This window comes from Plecotus auritus, assembly GCF_963455305.1.
Source record: "Plecotus auritus genome assembly, chromosome: 4".
In the NCBI taxonomy this organism is placed as follows: domain Eukaryota; kingdom Metazoa; phylum Chordata; class Mammalia; order Chiroptera; family Vespertilionidae; genus Plecotus; species Plecotus auritus.
In genome coordinates, this window is record NC_137775.1 from 103,221,928 (window position 1) to 103,231,079 (window position 9,152).

The 9,152-nt window shown below is 39.4% G+C and overlaps 1 pseudogene across 1 annotated transcript; it reads left to right on the forward strand.

The window, feature by feature from the left end:
• The first annotated feature begins 192 nt into the window (after positions 1–192).
• Positions 193–8,613, forward strand: LOC308246611 (inositol polyphosphate multikinase-like; annotated as a pseudogene). Its single transcript has 2 exons — positions 193–379; positions 7,575–8,613. The product of its transcript is annotated as an inositol polyphosphate multikinase-like (transcript).
• The last annotated feature ends 539 nt before the right edge of the window (positions 8,614–9,152 follow it).

A 9,152-nucleotide genomic window follows, 5' to 3' on the forward strand; every position in this document is an offset into this window, starting at 1 on the left:
TCCTAAAATGTTCCTCAGGGGAGAAAAGACAAATTGAAACAGGGAATAGTTCAAAACCTGTTTTGTTTTTTTAAAAGTTTCTGATCCTAGAGCAGCGGGAGCCGGGATCCGCGCTCTGCAGGAAGTTGGGAGGACAGCACCTGCGCCTCTGCTGCGTCATGGGCCCCCTTCCCCGGGCTTCAGCTTTCCGTTATGGCAACAGAGCCATCATACCCCGCTTTGGCTCGAGGCGCCTGGCCCCCCAGACATGCGGACCCCACTGGCAAGCGAGGCGGTACCCCGAAATCGGCGGGCGGCACGCTCTGCTTCGTGTCCCTCTCACATCAGGTGGCCGGGCACATGTACCGGAAGGACAAAGTGGGTATCTTGCAACATCCAGATGGCACAGTTTTGTTTTTTTTATTTTATTTTATTTTCATTATTTCTTTTTTATTAAGGTGTTATATGTGTACATATCTTACCATTGCCCCCCCACTCCCATACATGCCCTCACCCCCCAGTGTCTTACGTCTATTGGTTATGCTTATATGCATGCATACAAGTCTTTCAGTTGATCTCTTATCTCCCCCACCTCTCCCTAACCTTCCCGCTGTAATTTGACAGTCTGTTCGATGCTTTACTGCCTCTGTATCTATCTTTTTATTCATCAGTTTATAATGTTTTTTATTATCCACAAATGAGTGAGATCATGTGGTATTTTTCTTTCATTGACTGGCTTAGTTCACTTAGCATAATATTCTCCAATTCCATCCAGGTGCCTACAAATGGTAAGAACTCCTTCTTTTTTTATGGCAGCATAGTATTCCATTGTGTAGATGTACCATAGTTTTCTGATCCAGTCATCTGCTGATGGGCACCTAGGCTGTTTCCAAATCTTAGCTATTGTAAATTGTGCTGCTATGAACATAGGGGTGCATATATCCTTTCTGATTGGTATTTCTAGTTTCTTAGGATATATTCCTAGGAGTGGGATTACTGGGTCAAATGGGAGTTCCATTTTCAGTTTTTTCAGGAAACTCCATACTGTTCTCCACAGTGGCTGTACCAGTCTGCATTCCCACCAGCAGTGCACGAGGGTTCCTTTTTCTCCGCATCCTCGCCAACACTTGTCATTTGTTGATTTGTTGATGATAGCCATTCTGACAGGTGTGAGATGGTATCGCATTGTCTTTTTGATTTGCATCTCTTGGATAATTAGTGACTTTGAGCATGTTTTCATGTGTCTCTTGGCCTTCCTTCTGTCTTCTTTCAAAAAGATTCTATTTAGGTCCGTTGCCCATTTTTTTTATTGGATCATTTATCTTCCTTTTATTAAGTTGTATAAGCTGCCTGTAGATGTTGGAGATTAAACCTTTATCAGTGATAACATTTGCAAATATGTTCTCCCATACAGTGGGCTTTCTTGTTGTTTTGTTGATGGTTTCTTTTGCTGTGCAAAAGCTTTTTATTTTGATGAAGTCCCATTTGTTTATTTTCTCTTTGGCTTCCATTGCCCTAGGGGCAGTATCAGTGAAGAAGTTCTTTCAGCATATGTCTGAGATTTCTCTGCCTGTGGATTCCTCTAGTATTTTTATGGTTTCCCATCTTATGTATAAGTCCTGTATCCATTTTGAGTTTATTTTTGTGTATGGTGTAAGTTGGTGATCTAGTTTCATTTTTTTTGCATGTATCTGTCCAATTTTCCCAACATCATTTTTTGAAGAGACTGTCTTGACTCCATTGTATGTTCATGCCTCCTTTGTCAAATATTAATTGCGCATAGTGGTTTGGGTCGATTTCTGGGTTCTCTATTCTATTCCATTGATCTATATGTCTGTTCTTGTGCCAGTACCAGGCTGTTTTGAGAACAGTGGCTTTGTAATACAGCTTGAAATCTGATATTGAGATCCCTCCTACTTTATTCTTCTTTCTCAGGATTGCTGTGGCTATTCGGGGTCTTTCTTTATTCCAGATAAATTTTTGGAGAGTTCTTTCTAGGTCTGTGAAATATGCCATTGGTATTTTAATGGGGAGTGCATTGAATCTATAGATTGTTTTGGGTAGTATGGACATTTTAATGATGTTGATTCTACCAATCCATGAACATGGTAGGTTCTTCCATCTGTTTACGTCTTCCTCTATCTCTTTTTTCAGTGTCCTGTAGTTTTCCGTGTATATGTCTTTTACCTCCTTAGTTAAGTTTATTCCTAGGTATCTTAATTGTTTTGGTGCGATGGTAAATGGGATTGCTTTTTTAGTCTCTCTTTCTATAAGTTCACTATTGGTGTATAGAAATGCCAAAGATTTCTTGGCGTTAATTTTGTAACCTGCTACATTGCCGAATTCATTTATTAAGTCTGTTAGTTTTTTGATGGAGTCATTTGGGTTTTTTATGTACAATATCATGTCATCTGCAATTAAGGACAGCTTTACTTCTTCTTTTCCAATTTGGATGCCTTTTATTTCTTCTTCTTGTCTACTTGCAATGGCTAATACTTCCAGTACTATGTCAAACAGGAGTGCTGAGAGTGGGCATCCATGTCTTGTTCCTGTTCTTAGGGGAAATGGTTTTAGCTTTTGCCCATTGAGTATGATGTTAGCTGTGGGTTTATCATATATAGCTTTTATGTTGAGGTATGATCCTTCTATTCCCACCTTGTTGAGAGTTTTTATCAAGAAAGGGTGTTGGATCTTGTCAAATGCTTTTTCTGCATAAATTGATATGACTATGCGATTTTTATCTCTCAATTTGTTTATGTGATATATCACGTTTATTGATTTGCGGATATTGTACCATCCTTGCATCCCTGGGATAAATCCTACTTGGTCATGGTGTATGACCTTTCTGATGTAGTGCTGGATCCGATTTGCTAGAATTTTGTTGATGATTTTGGCATCTATGTTCATGAGGATATTGGCCTGTAATTCTCTTTCATTGTGTTGTCTTTATCTGGTTTTGGTATTAGGGTGATGCTGGCTTCATAGAAGGAGCTTGGAAGTGTTCCTTCCTCTTGAATTTTTTGGAATAGTCTGAGGAGGATAGGTTTTCGTTCTACCTTGAATGTTTGATTAAACTCTCCTGTGAAGCTGTCTGGCCCCGGGCTTTTATTTGCCAGAAGCTTTTTGATGACTGCTTCAATTTATTCCATAGTTACTGGCATATTGAGCTGTTTAGATTCTTCCTGATTGAGTTTTGGAAGGTTATACTTTTCTAGGAATATGTCCATTTCCTCCAGGTTGTCCAGTTTATTGGAGTAGAGTTGTTTGTAGTATTTTTTTAAGAATCCTTTGTATTTTGGCGGGATCTGTTGTTATTTCACCTCTTTCATTTCTGATTTTGTTTATTTGGGTCCTCTCTCTTTGCTTCTTGGTGAGCCTGGCTAGAGGTTCATCAATTTTGTTTATCCTTTCAAAGAACCCGCTCTTGTTTTTGTTGATCTTTTGTATTGTTTCTTTGGTCTCTATGTCGTTTATCTCCGCTCTGATCTTTATTATTTCCTTCCTTCTGCTTACACTGGAATTTTCTTGTTGCTCTTTTTCTAACTTTTGAGTTATAGGGATAGGTAATTTATTACCATTTTTTCTTGTTTTTTTGCAGTAGGCTTGTAGAGCTATGAACTTCCCTCTCAAGACTGCTTTCGCTGTGTCCCATAGATTTTGGATTGTTGTATTTTAATTGTCATTTGTTGCCATAATGTTTTTTATTTCTTCCTTGATCTCTCTGGTAACCCAGTCATTGTTTAATAGCATGCTGTTTAGTGTCCATGTGTTTGATTTCTTTGGATTGTTTTTATTGTAGTTGATTTCCAGTTTTATGCCACTGTGGTCTGAGAAGATGCTTGATATGATTTCTATCTTCTTGAATTTGAAGAGACTTTGCCTAAGTCCCAACATATGGTCTATCTTTGAAAATGACCCATGTGCACTTGAGAAGAATGTATATTCTGTGGCTTTGGGGTGAAATGTTCTGAAGATGTCAATTAATTCCATCTGGTCTAGTGCGTCATTTAGGATTGATGTTTCTTTGCTGATTTTTTGTTTAGAGGATTTGTCCAGTGGTGATAGTGGGGTATTAAAGTCTCCTACTATGATTGTATTGCTGTCAGTCTCTCCCTTGATATCCTCCAGGAGTTTTTTTATGTATTTGGGTGCTCCTGTATTGGGTGCATGTATGTTTACCAGAGTTATTTCTTCTTGTTGGATTGCTCCCTTTAGTATTATGAAGTGGCCTTCCTTATCTCTTGTTATGTCCTTCACTTTGAGATCTAATTTGTTAGATATAAGTATTGCTACCCCAGCTTTTTTTTCATTTCCATTCGCCTGGAACACCTTTTTCCATCCCTTCACCCTTAGTCTGTGTGCGTCTTTTTTTCTGAGGTGGGTTTCTTGTAGACAGCAGATATATGGGTCTTATTTTCTTATCCAATCCGTTACCCTATGTCTTTTGATTGGGGCATTTAATCCATTTACATTTAAAGTTATTATTGGTAGGTACTTATTTGTCACCATTTTTATTCTTTACCCCTGTGTTCCTTCTTCACTTCCTATTTCTTTTTTTTTTTTTTAACAGCAGACCCTTTAGCATTTCTTGCATTGCTGGTTTGGGGTAATAAATTCCCTTAGTCCTTTTTTGTCTGTGAATCTCCTGATTTCACCTTCAATTTTGATTGATAGCCTTGCTAAGTACAGTATTCTTGGATTCAGACCCTTCCTTTGCATGACTTTGTATATTTCATTCCATTCCCTTCTGGCCTGATGAGTTTCTGTTGAGAAATCAGTTGCTAGTCTGATGGGGGTTCCTTTGTATGTAACTTTCTGTCTCTCTCTTGCCGCTTTTAAGATTCTTACTTTGTCGTTGGTGTTTGCCAATTTAATTATAATGTGCCTTGGTGTCGGTCTTTTGGGGTTCATTTTGCTTGGGACTCTGTGAGCTTCTTGGATTTGTGTGGGTTTTTTCTTCCCTATATCAGGGAAATTTTCTGTCATTATTTCTTCAAAGAGGTTTTCTATTCCTTCCTCAGCTTCCTTTCCTTCTGGAACCCCTATTATGCGGATGTTGTTTTGTTTCGTGTTGTCCCAAAGTTCCCTTAGGCTCTCCTCCTGCCTTTTAATTTTTTTTTAAAGAAGTTGCTCTACTTGGGTATTTTTTCCCATCTTGTCTTCTAGCTCACTGATGCGGTCCTCTGCTTCTTCTAGTCTACTCTTGATGCTTTCTATTGAGTTCTTTGCAGCAGCGATGTCATTTTTCATTTCTTCTTGGTTCTTCTTCATTTCCTCTTGGTTCTTGCTCATATTGTCGAATTTGTCTTCCATTCTTTTCAGCCACCTTATGACCATTTCTCTGAATTCTTTCTCTGGAAGGTTGCTTGCCTCCATTTTGTTTACTTCCTTTTCTGGTGATGCCTGCTTTTCTTTCATATGTGGGCTGTTTCTTTGTCTCCCCATGGTCTCTCTTCTCCGGATGTCTGGTTATGTAGTTCTCTCTCTTCTGCGTTGATTTAAATGCACAAAATACAACACAACCAGGTACAACACACAAGGCACTAAACAGAAATGTATTCACGATATTGATAACCTCCAATAAAGGTGACCACCAGAGAAAGGCAAATTAGGGGATAGGAGAGGGAAAAGAAGAGGAAAAAGAAAGAGAAAAAAAGAGTGTCAAAATGAAATTGGGAAAAGGAAAAAAAAGTAAGATAGACAAGAAAGAGACTAAGAGAGAAAGGGGAACAAACTATATATATGGGGAGAAAACTCCAATAGAACAATCACTAATCCCAGCAAATGTCAGCAACAAGTACCTGGGGATTAATACAAACTACAACACCAACTAATATCAAGTGAGGCAAGGGAAAACAGAAGCAAAAAACAAACAAAAACAAAGCAAACAAAATAACAAACAAACAAAAGAATAAGCAAAACAATCTCACAAAAAAAGCATAAAAATTAGATATAATCAACATTCAAGCAAACAACAACAAAAGGACAGAGAGAAAAACAACTTTTTGGATAGTTAAGACAGTGAAGAGAGAGGTGTGTATGGACTTGGAGCAGGGGATTGGAGATTAGATATATAAGTAGGGTGAAATTTTAACAGGGGGTAAACAGAAAGAATAGGGAAAATCTAAAGCAGGAAAGGGGTTAGATAAACAGGACACCAAAAGGGGAAAGGTTAGGAAGAGAGTGATGGCATAAAGGTAGAGTTGAGATAGAGTAAAACGATGCTAAAGGAAAGATGAAAATAGAATGTAGAACACTAATCCCAAAGTAAAATAAAGAGAAAATAAAATGATACTTTAAAAAAAAAAAGGTAAAATAGTAGTAGTAATAATACTGATTGAAAATAAAAATGTAATAATTAAAAAGGTAAAATCAAGTGAGGAAAAAAGAAAAAAGTTAGTTTCTTGAGTAAAAGATGAAAAAAATGAAAATAAAAAAATAAAAATAAAAAATAAAACAAATAAAATGTGCAGTAGTGAAGGTCATTCACTTCCTCTATTGTTCTGTTTGGCACGCCTGTTTCTCAGTCCGGACAGTATTGCAGTTCCCTGCGTTCCACTGCTCCTCAGTGTTGTAAGCCAGTCCATTTTTAAGCAGGCCGTGTGTCTTAATTTCTCATATTCCTTTATTTTTGATTACACAAGAGTCAATTTGTGATTCAGCCCCTGGGTGGCAGTGTTTCTGGATTGACTTCCGGATCTCTTTGGCCTCTCTAGCCTGTATTTACATCCTTCTTTCCCTGTGGCACTCAATACCAGTTTGTGGAAGTGGGCTGCCTCAGAGCCGGCTCTCCGATGGTCACTCCCTGCTCTGATCCCCAGGTTCCAGAAAAACAATTTTCCCCTGCAGTCTCCCAGGGTGTCCCCAGCTGGGTGATCCTATGTATTGGGCTTAGTAATCAGAAGCAAGGATTTGAAGAGGGAAAAGCCCAAGTGTGCGAACAATGGGTCTGCGCAAGTCTAAGCAGCCAGCACACCTTTGAAATTCTTAGGCTGTCCCTGGACGTCAGATCAAAATGGGTTGCTTTTTAGAGAGCCCTTCTGTTAGCAGCTCTGAGGACCCCCTTCCACATTCACAGATCACGCCAGCCCCAACAGCCACGGATTTTTCTAGGCACAGACTTCCCTGGTCCTCCAGCTCCCGCAAAACACGTGTTTCTCTCTCCCGCCGGGACCAGAGACCTCACCTTATCCCAGGCGAAATCTGACCTTTCCGTGGTGGAGTGTAGAGCTCCTCTGAATCCACGTGTTTGTGCCAATTGGGGACCGGTGTTCTGGGGCTCGCAGCTGTTCGGTGGGTGCTGCAGTTGTGGATTCTCAGGCTTCCAATAAGCTCCACTTTCCCTTTCAAGATGGCGCAGTCTCCGTGTCCGAGCCCGTAGCTCCGGGAGGGGACCCAGCTGCAGTGGGGGCTGCCCAGTCAGGGGAACCCCGTCTAGCAGTCCCCCACCTTCTCCTGGAATTTAGCTGTCCCTTAACTTGCCAACAAACACTCCTCGTGCGACCCTCAGCTGTTCTTTCTTTCTGCTCTGGGACAAGTCTCGGAACACGTCTGTCTATTCCGCCGCCATTTTTCTCCCCCCCCCCGCCCCCCAGATGGCACAGTTTTGAAACAGCTACAGCCACCTCCAAGGGGCCCAAGAGAGTTAGAATTCTATAATATGGTTTATGCTGCTGATGGTACTGATGGTGTTCTTTTAGAGCTACGAAAATATTTGCCAAAATATTACGGCATCTGGTCACCTCCCACTGCACCAAATGATTTATACCTAAAACTGGAAGATGTGACCCATAGATTTAATAAGCCCTGTATAATGAATGTAAAGATAGGGCGAAAAAGCTATGATTCTTTTGCCTCATCTGAGAAGATTCAGCAACAGGTCAGCAAGTACCCATTAATGGAAGAGATTGGGTTCTTAATGCTTGGCATGAGGGTTTATCATGTTCATTCTGATAGCTATGAGACACAAACCCAGCATTATGGAGGAAGCTTAACAAAAGAAACTCTAAAGGAAGGAGATCCATGTTTTTCAGAATGGATTCTGCTTAAGAAAGATGCTGTTGCTGCCAGTATTCAGAAGACTGAGAGAATTCTGCAGTGGTTTGAAAGCCAGGAGCAGCTTAACTTTTATGCAAGTTCATTACTGTTTGTTTATGAAGGTTCATCTCATCCAACTACTACAAAATCAAATGACAGAATTTTGGCAGAAAAGTTTTTGTCCAAAGGACAACTCTCGGACACAGACATACTGGAGTACAATAATAACTTTCGAGTGTTAAGTTCCACAACAAATGGAAAAATAGAGGCTTCAGTAGCCAAAAGCTTGTCCAAGATGTATGCTCGTCACAGAAAAATGTATTCAAGAAAGCATCACAGTCAGACTTCATCGAAAGTTGAAAATATAGAGCAAGACAATGGGTGGAAAGCTTGTCACAGGAACATTTAAATGGAAATGTACTTTCCCAGCTGGAAAAAGTTCTCTACCACCTTCCCACTGGTTGCCAAGAGACTGCGGAAGTAGAAGGGCAAATGATAGATTTTGCTCATGTTTTCCCTAGCAACACAATAGACGAGGGATATGTTTATGGACTGAAGAATTTAATTACTGTACTTCAGAGTATTTTGGACAATTGAACCCTTTGCTGCAGTCTTTTTAAGGGGTGAGGCAATCATTGTGAAGAGCAGCAGTCCGTATCTCTGCACTTGTAATGCTATGTAAACTATTTGTATTGTGAGTCTACATTTTATTTGTCTTTACACTTTTGGTAGAAGGGTTAACTTTTTTATAATCTTACTCAGGAAAACTAATTATTTGTTCATTAGAAAACTATGAAGAATAAAGAAACTTTGGAATGTTAAGTAGTACATGACTTAAACATCTATTTGGCTCAAGCAAAATGCAAAACATTCAGTCATTAAGAGTTTATTTTTCTGTAGCCAGTTTATCATGAAATCTCTGTCCACCCAACCATGACAATGAGCCATATCTAAACTCATTACATTTATGAGAACACTTTCAAAACTCTAGAAAGCACAGGTTGATGTCCTTAGTATTACTTTTTGAAGTTATTAAAACTGGAGAAAATTCTACTTCAGAAATAAGTACTGTTTAGATTTTATATTAAAGTTTAGACCAGCATATCTAAAAGTGCTTCTTAGTGAAATGACTTTGA